Source organism: Phacochoerus africanus, chromosome 13 (assembly GCF_016906955.1).
Source record: "Phacochoerus africanus isolate WHEZ1 chromosome 13, ROS_Pafr_v1, whole genome shotgun sequence".
Classification (NCBI taxonomy): domain Eukaryota; kingdom Metazoa; phylum Chordata; class Mammalia; order Artiodactyla; family Suidae; genus Phacochoerus; species Phacochoerus africanus.
The window spans coordinates 44,799,210-44,811,368 of NC_062556.1; the positions used below are offsets into that span (position 1 = coordinate 44,799,210).

Genomic DNA, 12,159 nt, shown 5'->3' on the forward strand with positions numbered 1-12,159 from the left:
GATCTAACTCTATCTGTTAGAAATAACCCAATTGGCTCTGAGCAATCCAGTGACTTTGGTTATAATTTTAATTGAGAGTCTCTGGTTTTCCATTAAAACTTCATAAAGAAACACAATGTTAAAATAGCCAGATCTTCTCTCAAATAGTAAATATATACATATTTAAAATGTAGGATTTCAGTGTTCCCATTGTGGCTCTGTGTTTTAAGACCAATGTAGTCTCCTTGAAGATGAGGGTTTGATTCCTGGCTTGGTTCAGTGGATTGAGGATCTGGGGTTGCCACAAGCTGCAGTGTAGGTGGCAGAAGTGGCTTAGATCCAATGTTGCTGTGGCTGTGGCCTAGGCCGGCATCTGCAGTGCTGATTTGACTCCTAGCCTGGGAACTTCCATAGCCACAGGTGCAGCTGTAAAAAAAAGAAAAGAAAAGAAAAAAAAAAGAAAATGTAGTATTTTTGCAAACCACACATGCATTCTAGAAATGACTGCTTACTTGAACATATTCATTATGGTTCATGCTTTTCTTTTTCTTCAGGTATATAGTTTTATCATGTTTGCCAAATTGCCTGATAAGCAAGATGTTGGGTTTTGGCTGCATTTTGCTTTCTATTTTTTTATTTATTATTATCATTGTTGTTGTTGCCTTTTAAAGGCTATGCTTGCAGCATATGAAAGTTCCCAGGCTAAGGGCTGAATCAGAGCTGCAGCTGCCGGCCTGCACCACAGCCACAGCAACTCCAGATTCAAGCTGCATCTGCGACCTACGCCACAGCTCCCAGGAACACTGGATCCCATAACCCACTGAGTGAGGCCATGGATCAAACCAGCATCGTCATGGATCCTAGTCGGGTTCGTTTCCACTACGCCTCAATAGGCACTCCTACATTTTGCTTCTTAGATAGTATGATGTACATACAGTTCTCACGCAGCAAATGTCCTACACAGCAAATGTAGGAGCAAATGTTCAACAACTAACAATATAACATGGGTGACCATAACTGTGACTTGACCTTTTAGATAAACACAAACCATTCCTTCCCCATACCCTTCTTTTATGAAGTTAGAATTCGAATTCACTTTACTACCTTGGTTGGTAAACCTTAATTTCTTCGCTAATCCTCATCATCTTGCTTTTTCTATTTTCTTGCTTTCCTGTACACATTCAAAGGAAGTTAATAATAAAAGTTAACATTTATTGAATACTCTTTATATTCTAAAAACTACGTAATTTTCCTTATAGACCATATCTTTTTCCCAATAGCCCTATTATTATCATCTCTATATAAGACATGACAACACTGGGATTGAGATTAAACTATTTATTCCAATACAGGTAGAAGATCTGTAGAGTATAGTTCAGCAAATCATCTTTCCCTTTCCCACTCTGAGAAGAGTAGATGTCCCTGCATTTCTGATATCGGCTTTGGCCGTGTCATGATGTTGGACTTACTGGATCTGTGAAATGTTAACAGGCAAGATGCGAGCAGGGGTCTTACATGTGCTTCATGGGTTTGGTTTGCCTCTTGCATTCTGGCCATTTTGCTCAAGATGGATGCTGCCTGTCAGCCTGGCTGCACAGTGAAACATGCAGGGCAGAACCTCTGCTTTAGGAAGCTGTTCATCCCAGAAGTGCCAAGACACATAGTGGAAGTCTGAGTTAAACCTGTAGCCTGCAGCCGGGAGCCTAGCCAAGCCACTGACTGGCAGACCTGTGAGCAGGATGTTCTTGCCACTAATTTTGTGGGCATTTTGTTGCTAGGGATTGAATGTTTGTGTTCCCCATTCTAGGTTCTCATGTCAAAATCTAGTTCGCGTTGTGATGATATTTGGAGGTGGGGCTTCCGGGAGGTAATTAGGTCATGTGGCTGAAGCCCTTCCTGAATGACATTAGTGGCCTTTTGAGGAGACACGAGAAGATGATCTCTCTCCCTTTGCCATGTGAAGATACAGTGAGGAGGCATCCGTCTGCAAGCCAGGAAAAGGGCCTTTACCAGGAGACAGCTGACCTTGGCATTCCCAGCCTCCAGAATGGTGAGAATTTTTTTGCAGCAGCTCAAGCTAAGACATTTATTGTGAAGCATTGTGGAGATGGTAAGTTGTAGAGGGGGGATTCGAATCCATGTCTATCAGGTACCAACCCAGGAGCACTCACATCTTACTCAACACTGCCTGTCTGTGAAATGGTAGAATAGAAAATTGAACACAAGATACATGGCTCCAAAGTCTGAGAATTATAGGCTAAAAGATTTAAAAAGGCAAAGGGAAGGGAAGCTAAGACAATGAACAGGGAAGCTGTGGGTCTTAAAAAGACTTAGGGGGAGGAGATAGTTTATGTGACTCAAACCTTCTTCCTCTTTACACTCCGTCCCCAAACCCACATCCCCTCTTTTACCCTCTAGCCCCAGTTCTCACCTCTGAATAGAACAGAGAGATAGAACCAAATATAAGTGCTGGTCCAAAGAAAGACCACCGCTCTGGAAAAGCCCTGCAATGTCTGTTTTACATGTATTTTCCTCACTGTTCATTTTAAAAGATTAACTAATACTCCTATTCATATTTCCACTGAATGTGCAAGGATCCAGAAAACCACTTATGAGTCAGTATTTCACAAATGTTCAAACATAAGTAGATTCTTTTTGATAGCAATATTGCTTTCCGATGGGATGGAGACCCAGAAATTCACAATAGTGGTTTTCATTAAAGAGCATCCTTGGCACTTTTTATGGCAAAAATTATTAGCACTTGTCTTCTGGCCACATTCCAAGCCAAGCAATTATATTATACCTGTTCCTACTCCTCCCATGATTTCAAATGTCATTTTTCCTGCTTTCTTCCTTGAAACAATGTGATGTTACCGTGACTGTCTAATTCAATTCCAGAAGTCAGTGAGCCATGGTTTCTCTTTTCTTAATATCAGGGCTTTTAGAGTTTTAATTAACTAATCATTATAAAGCAATTGTATGAAAGAAAATATGATATTTATTACATGAATATCAACTGGTTTTTATAGTACTTAAAGCCAGTAAGATCATTAAAAGAAATAAATTAGAAAAATCCCCTAGATCTCTTTCGCTGCCAATACCTATGATATTTTAGGTCGTTTTTTGCCAGAATTGAGGCCCTTCTACTAGTAATACTTTTCACCGAATCCATATTTCAAGTTGACTTGATAAAAGATAGAACCACTTGAGAACAAGCGTTAAGTGAGCCTAGCTTATATTTTACTTTGGGATTCTAAATCTATTAATATTACCATTGAACCTGGAACTTATTATAATGCCCCAAATTATGCCCTCCAACTGGTTGAAGTGCTTTTTCTAACTCACTGTATTATTCAGGATTCTCCAGAGCAACAACACCTATAGGAGTTACATGTGCATGTGTGTGTGCATGTGTGTGTGTGTGTGTGTATATACATTTTTTATTAATGACATTTATTTTGTACTCATTTTTAAACTTCAGTTGCATTTTCAGCTTACATATAACTTAACAGACACATTATAGTCTTATAATTTTTAAGTATACAGATAGATGATAGATAAGTAGGTAGATACATAAAAGACAGATTAAATGGTTTTAAGAAACTGGCTCACATGATTGTGGCAGCTGGGAAATCTGAAATCCTCAGGGCAAGCTAACAGGCTGAAAATGCCAGAAGGAGTCAATGTTAGAGTCTGGAGTCCAAGGGAATTCTGGAGGTAGAATTCATTCATCTTCAGGGGACCTCGTTCTTTTTTTTTTTTTTTAAAGATGTTCAACTGATTTAATGAAACCCATTTGTGTTATAGTGGGTAATCTGCCTTACTCTGAGTCCACTGATTTAGGAATTCCCATTGTGGCTCAGCACTATCTCTCAGGGGATGTGGGTTTGATCCCTGGCCTCACTCAGTGGGTTAAGGATCCAGCATTGCCACAAGCTGCAGCATAAGTCAGAGACGTGGCTCAGATCTGGTGTTGCCATGGCTGCGGATTTCTATAGAGAAAGGACAAGTTACGATTATACCAAGGCAACATGAAAGAGAAAAAACAGAAGAAAGTCAATCAACACCCTCAGCACCCCTCCTATAAAGCCATGCATCTGTTAAGACCACCTCCCCTCTCCTTAGGGATTTCTCACTATTACTTGGTAACTTTGTTGGCAGTTTGGTGTTTGTTCCTAGAAACCATATTTCCTCTCTGGCTTCTATAGTTTCTCCAGGGTTGATTGTGGAGAATAGACCCAGAAAAATGTGCTAATTCTCTGCATTGATAAGAAAGCCTTTAGTAACTTACTCACCTCATCTAGCGCCCTCATATTCCCATTTCTAAGTTTACTTAGATATTCAAGACATCAGCTTCAATTCTTTCAAGTTCTCTGCCTTGCATCTCAATATGTTTTCCTTATGAAATAAGGGAAAAGAAGTGTTCTTTCTCTTTTTGAAGGCTAGCCCTTCCTTCTTTTCTGAGTCCTTGTTATCCAAAGTGGAATTCAGGTGCTTGTTGCTCTAAAGTCAATACTCAAGAGGCAAGATTGGAGAAGGAGGTTGCTTTATTTGGAGGTGGGCAAATTGGGGGAGAGGGTGGACTCATGTCCAAAGGCCAGTTCCCCCCACTGACAATCAGTGGGTAAGAGCTTTTAAAGGGGAGTGTCATGGGTGTATAGCGGAAGGAGAAGGCTACAAGCAGCAACAGCACAGTCAGCTCTGACAGTCATCTTGAAATTGGTCATGGTCCAGCATCATCTTGATTGTTTTAAGTACAGTTAGTCTTCAGTTCCACGGACAGTCTGTTACCATTTCTTTGAGGCTATTTCTCATAATTGTTGCCATGTGGCTACAGCCTGGTCATTGTGCAATTAACTTCTCCCCCCTGGTGGGGGTTTCAGTGTCTACAAGACAGTTCAAAGGATATGGCTCAGAATATTATCTATAGCCCTTGAGAAAGAACTAAAGGTCCTTGACTTTATTTAATGACTAAGTATTATTATTTGGTCTCATTTGTTCCCCTTTATTCTGCATTTTCTCACTTGTCTGATTATAGTTATTCTTTGACTAAAATTTTTGTGCTGGTAGAAGGCAAGCAGAGAACATGGGGGAGAAAGGCCATGGGTCCTACTCTGTTTCAACCTTGCTATACCCACAATCCCTTCTCTTTCTTCCAGAATGTCTCTCTCCTTTCCATTTGGTCCTCTTCTTTCTCAAGCATAATTAAATCCCATTTATTCTTAAATACAAATAAGACCCCTAATTCTGTCATAGCCATGAGCCAACATATTCTCTCTTTTTTTTTTTTCTTTTTAGAGTCACACCTATGGCATATGGAAGTTCCCAAGAGAGAGGGGTCAAATCAGAGCTGCAACTGCTGGCCTCCACCACAGCCACAGCAAAGCCAGATCTGAGCTGCATCTGCAATCTATGCTGTAGCTTGCAGCAACACTGGATCCTTAACCCACTGAGCAAGGCCAGGAATTGAACTCACATCCTCATGGATACCAGTCAGGTTCTTAACACACTGAGCCACAACAGAAACTCCCCCACATTTTCTCTTATTCTTTCTTCTATTGTCCAATTTCAGAAAGTGATGTCTTCAGTTATCTTCACTTTCTCTCTGCCTCTTCACTCCTTCACCCTAGTGGAGAAAGAAGGTCTTTAATTATTTCCTAACATGCAAACTAAAAGCCTGTTCCCATTTCTTCCATGATCCAGTTGAATATTTGATACCCATTCCTCATGATTTCCTCCTTTCTTAAACATACCACTCAGATTTACATGCTATCTTTTAACCATCTTGATTTTTTTCTCATCATCCTTCACCCCCTGAGGCATGAGGTCTCAAACTTTAATGTTTGCAAGACCAGGGTTGACAACTTGTTAAAAATATAGTGTCCTTGGAGTTCCTGTCGTGGCACAGCGGAAATGAATCTTACTAGGAACCATGAGGTTGTGAGTTCGATCCCTGCCTTGCTCAGTGGGTTAAGGATCCGGTGTTGCCATGAGCTGTGGTGTAGGCCAGGAGCTGTAGCTCCAATTGGACCCCTAGCCTGGAAACCTCCATATGCTGCAGGTGCAGCCCTTTTTAAAAATAGCACCCTTAATATTATCCCCAAATTTTGATTAAGCAGGAATGAATGAGGTCTAGGAATTTGTATTTTCTTTTTTTATTATTTTTTTTTTTAGGGCTGCACCCATGACATATGGAGGTTCCCAGGCTAAGGGTTGAATCAGAGCTGCACTTGCCAGCCTATGCCACAACCACAGCAACGCAGGATCCGAGCCACGTCTGCGACCTACACCACAGCTCACAGCTATGCTGGATCTTTAACCCACTGAGCGAGGCCAGGGATTGAACCTGCATCCTCATGGATGCTAGCCAGAATCGTTAACTGCTGAGCCATGATGGAAACTCCAGAATTTGTGTATTCAATAAGCCCTTTCTGCTGTGATCCTCAAGCCTTCTCTCCTCCTCAAGGGATATAGTCTGTGATCTTATCTATGTTCCTGGCCTCAACTTCTATTTAGTTGAGTCTTAATTTTATATCTCTTGATGTACATCTTCATTAGAGCTCTAAACTGCATTTCCAGCAAGATGCTAACCTGCCTTTCTCTAATTTTAAAGCTGACACTTTACACTTACCATAGTTTTAGAAACAAATCCATCAGCTTCCCTCAAACCCTGTTTCTTCTCCCATCTTCCTTAATTTTACTACCGTTTTTTCAATTACGAGGGCTCTGAAACCTCAGAAAGCCTCAGTCAAAATCAAGCACTTACTGGTTCAAGAGAACATTCATGATCATCCTCTCTTCCCAGGGGAAGACAACACCACCTTTCACCTGACCTTGTCAGCATCCTAACTGGTCTTTACTCTCCAAACAGCCTGACATGCTGCTGCCAGGTCTTATTTTCCTTAGGAAGAATTCCAATTGTAGAAAACTTTGGTGTCTCTTTCTTTTCAATCAAACTTAATCCAAACACTAGCTTGCAATCAACATCCTCCTCTGAGGCTCCGGAATTCCTCTCCCAAGCCTTCCCATGTCTACATCGTCCTCTCACTTGCCCTACATGCAATCTATTCATCCTTTGTCAACTAAAGATGTGGCAGCTATTTTTTTCATCTGTTCTGTTGCTGATGGATTTTTAAGTTTGTTTGCTTGTTTGTTTTGTTTTGTTTTGTTTTAGTGGTGGTGGCAGTGATGGGTTTTTTGTTTGTTTTGTTTTAGTGGTGGTGGTGGTGGTGATGGGTCTTTTATTTGTTTGTTTGGCTGGTTGGTTTTGGGGGGCACCAGGTAGCATATGCTCTTCCCAGGCAAGGGATCAGATCTGGGCTGTGTGGCAACACCGGATCCTTTAACCCACTGTGCCGGATTGGGAGTCAAAGCTGTGTCCTGGCCACTGAAGAGACGCCACTGATCCCATTGTGCCACAGCAGGAAACTATGGTATTTTTATTGAACTTCTATGTTGTCGCACTAGTCCACCTTCACTTTTTCTTGCTTTCCTTCAAGCTTTTTTGTTGTTGTTGTTCCAAGTTTTTGTGGGTCACTTTAAGATGAACTTTATCTTGCTTTTTGCTACTCTTGTACATGTCTCCTAAACCTTAAACCATAAATTCGCAAAAGGTAGTATATTATCTTCTTTATAGAGGTCATGAACATATTAATGAACCCTTACTATGAGCTATTATTATTTTTAGTACCTCATAAATATGAATTCATTTAATCCTTGTTTCCACTCTGTGAGGTAGGTACCACTATTGGGCCTCTTATACAGATATGGAGACTAAGGCAACTTGTCCTAGTCATACAACTATCACCCAGCAGAGTCACACAAATGGTGATCCTGGTGGAGCCAGCATGAGAATCTAGGAGTTTGACTCCAGAACTTCTGCTTAGAGCCAGTCTCTTATGCTGCCTTCTCATGTGTGGAAAAATAATGGACATTTGACAAGTGCTTAATACATAGGCAAGCTGCATGGGTATTTCTGGGTGATTTACACAGTTTTTGAGAAGGCACCATGAGAGGTCGTGAGAAATGGTTGAGCAACCATCATGTGATGTGCCAAAAACCCCGAATCGAGGAGACTCCAAGTTATGAAGTTTTAGAGCAGCCATCTTCATGCACCCCGTTGCCTAAGGGAAATCTCAGATGATGAATGGGAGGGAGCAGAGAAAACGTGGAATCCAACGCAATGGGCAGTTTTCCACATCATTATAGCAATATTTTGTAACAATTTCTTTGGCAACTGACAGGCGGCATTTAAATCAGCTATTTCCTCCTCAGAATTCCTCTCCAAAGAATAATAATGGCCTCTGCACCTCTGAAGGGAATGCAGCCCCTACTCAGATACAATCTTATCTGGGAAATTGCCATGGTATTCGTCACAGCTGTCACCACCGGCCCGGCCCGTTAGAGATGGGCTTAGGGGAGAGTTGCAGGGTTGTGCGCTCTGAGGGCTCCCTTTCCACAACCTGCCTGGGTTTCTGCAGGAAAACAAAAGCCCTTCAACATTCTGGGGACAGAGTCTCCTTAGAGTGGGGTTGGTAAGAGAGAGCCATTCATACAGCTCTGAAAAAGTCACTCTAAGTTTCTAAGGGCAATTTTAGTGACACTGTTGGAAAGGGCCAAACACCAGAAAGGGTTGATAGAGAAAGTCAAGTTCTGTTTCATTGGAGAGCATGAGGGGAGCTGAGGTAGTTGGGGTAAGAGGTTGGCATTGGGACTTTAGACCTTAGAGGTCTTTTTAGTCTGTTTCAATTAAACAGTGAGCGGTTGGAGTTCCCACTGTGGCTCAGCGCTAATGAACCCGACGACTATCCATGAGGGTGCAGGTTCCATTCCTGGCCTCGCTCAGTGGGTTAAGGACCCGGCGTTGCCATGAGCGGTGGGGTTGGTCACAGATGTGGGTTGGATCCTGTGTTGCTATGGCTGTAAGCCAGCAGCTGTAGTTCCACTTTGACCCCTAGCCTGGGAAGTTCCACATGCCGTGGATGCGGCCCTAAAAAGCAAAAAAAAAAAAAGTCGTATCTTCTATTCTTCTCGTGCAGAGAGTGTACCCTTGGATGATATATAATTTAAGAAGCTGGGGTACAGAGGGCCTGGGCAGGGCCCTACGTGTAGCCAATGGAAGGACCCAAGATGCCTGGATTTGGACCAGTGGAACCTGTTAATATCTGATTCCCTGAGAGAATGCTCCTGCAAATCTAATGTAAGTTTTCTTCATTAAAAACATACCCCAGGAGGGAGGATGGACTGGGGATTTGGGACTGGCATATGCACACTGTGCTATACGGAATGACTGGCTGACAGGGACCTGCTGTATAGCACAGAGAACTCTACCCAATATCCTGTGATAATCTCTGACAGAAAAGAATCTGAAAGAGAATGGATGTGTGTACATGTAAAACTGAATCACTTTGTTGTACAGCCGAAATTATATCACAACATTGCAAATCAACTATACTTCAATAAAACCCTTAAAATGAAAAAAATAAAATTACATTCAATTTTTTTTTAAATATACCCGGAGTTTCCTGGTGGCCTAGCAGTTAAGGACCTGGCATTGTCACTGCTGGGACTCGGGTCCCCTCTATGGCGCAGGTTCAGTCATACAGGAACTTTGGTATGCCATGGGCATGGTGAAGGAAAGAAAGAAAGAAAAAGAGAAAAGAAGAAAGGAAGGAAGGAAGAGAGAAAGAGTGAAAGAGAAAGAAAGAGGAGGGAGGGAGGAAGGGAAGGAGGAAAGAAGGAAGGGAAGGAGGGAAGGGAGAGAAGGAAAGAACCCCAAATCCAATTCCCTTCATTTTGTCGTTAACCCAGAGTTGCCTTTACAAAGCAACAGACATAAAAATAGTCGTCTACTCAATATATCAGGGAGACAATTTACTCTCAAATTACATTGTCCTAGAGACTAACTTCCTGCACCATGTGAGTTGCTTATTCACAGAATGTTGTCTCCCCACCTTGGCTCACAGCGAGATCTTTGCCAGACACAGCATAATGCAGGGTTTTCTAAGCTAGAAACTCAAAACTTTGGGTAACTTACTCTGCACAGTCGCACGTCACCTGACAGCCACTGCAGAGGTGGTTCCCACCTCTGTCCCTCTCATGCCACCAGAAGACCCTTCCTGAAGATTGTGGGATTTGCCAGCATGCTCCAGAATTTCCCTTTTGTTTTTATTTGGGTGGGAAAGAGTCAGAGAGTAAAGGCTGGGATGGTTGAGGTAACCCAACATCGCCATGTGTCGTAATGTTATGTAATGTTTTGTAACTGTTATGTAATCTCATCAATTCTTTTATTTCTTCCCGTTTGCTCACCTGACATCTCCCCATCTCTCTGAGAGAAGAGGCCATGTTTCCATCCACATCTCAGTGTGACCAGAACAAGGACTCAAGAGATGTTTGTGAACTGCGCAAATGATTGGACTTTACTCCTTTCCATCCTGTCTTTTTTTTCCTCCTCTTTTCTTGATGGTCCAATTTTCAACTTTTTGGAAACAGCAAGTTAAACAGTAGCAAAAGCCAAAATGCTTACTTTCTTTGAATTAGTTGTTATTTTGGGGGGATACACATGCAACATGCGTAAGTTTCTAGGCCAGGGACCAAACTCTCACCACAGCTGTAACCCAAGCCTCTGTAGTGACAGCACCAGCTCCTTAACTCGTTGTGCCACAAGGGAGCTCCTGAACTAGTTTTTGTGTTATAATTCGATATTGCATTATCAAATTATGTCTTTTTTCCCCAACACATTCTTTTTTGTGTAACTCATTTTTTAACCATTTTGCTCATTATAGGTCCATAAAAAAATTTTCTCTTTGATGGCAAGTGAACCAGAGGAACAGTACAACTGTTTGTAAAACTCTTAAGTGCTTTTGTAAAGCATTCTAATTACAAATGTCCCTAAAGGAGTTCCCCTCACAGCACAGCAGAAATGAATCCCACTGGGAACCATGAGGTTTCAGGTTTGATCCCTGGCTTTGCTCAGTGGGTTAAGGATCCATCATTGCACTGAGCTGTGATATAGGTCAAAGACTCAGCTCAGATCTGATGTTGCTGTGGCTGTGGTGTAGGCCAGAAGCTGCAGCTCCAATTAGACCCCTAGCCTGGGAACCTCCATATGCAACGGGTGCAGCTCTAAAGTAAAAGGCAAAAAAAAAAAATGCCCCTGAAGAATTATTGCTGAGGAGTTCCCATTATGATGCAGTGGTTAACGAATCCGACTAGTATCCATGAGGACTCAGGTTCGATCCCTGGCCTTGCTCAGTGGGTTAAGGATCCGGCGTTGCTGTGAGCCGTGGTGTAGGTTGCAGACACGGCTCGGATCCCGCGTTGCTGTGGCTGTGGCATAGGCCTGCGGCTACAGCTCCGATTCAACCCCTAGCCTGGGAACCTCCATATGCCGCGGGATTGGCCCTAGAGAGGGCAAAAGGATAAAAAAAAAAAAAAAAAAAAAAGAATGATTGTTGATAAATTGTAACATGACACATGAAAGCAGGATTAAAAATAAAAGCCGCATTAACATTATTAGCACAGAAAGAAAAGGATATATATACCATGTTGGACTTTAGTGCCATATTTATCGAGCTCATAGTTTTTATTCTCTTTCTTTATTAAAAAAAAAGTATTTGAGAGTGGTGGGGTGGCTGGGACAGCGGGGCGGTGGGGGCGGGAGAAGAGGGGTGGAGTTGGGGGAGGGGAGAGGTTGGGGGAGGACTTGAGGGGTGAAAGAGGGTGTGGTTGGCAGAGGGCGATGCTGAACCATTATTTCCCAAAGTGCATTCTGTGAAGCCAGCACCTACTGTGTTCTCAACACTGTGCCCCCCTTAGAAGATGATCATGGAAACGGCAATAGTAGTCATGTAAATATCTATGTACTGAAAAAGCTGCTTGAATGTCTGCTGAAATGTTCAAGTCTACCCAAAAAGAGGCACTGTTGGAACACCAATGAACGATGACGATGCGGCCGTCCTTTTGGATTTTTTTTTTTCAGTATGTGTGACCCTTCACCTTTGATCCCCTGACCAGCATTCCTTTTGGTAATCATTTCATTTCCTAATTTAATTTCATGCTTTGATTTTGGTGTACAAGCTGTAACATTTCATCTCTCAAAGTGTTGCACGCTGATTTCCTCACATAGAGATACCCCTTTGAGTGATAAATTTGCAAAATGCTGCCTTTGTTTTGTGTAAT

At 42.2% G+C, this 12,159-nt stretch overlaps 1 long non-coding RNA gene across 1 annotated transcript; it reads left to right on the top strand.

Annotated features, from left to right (window-relative positions):
• Positions 1–1,891: 1,891 nt before the first annotated feature.
• LOC125113445 (uncharacterized) lies at positions 1,892–10,497 on the top strand. Its single transcript, XR_007131455.1, has 3 exons — positions 1,892–2,089; positions 9,018–9,178; positions 10,317–10,497. It is a non-coding gene; the product is annotated as an uncharacterized LOC125113445 (long non-coding RNA).
• The last annotated feature ends 1,662 nt before the right edge of the window (positions 10,498–12,159 follow it).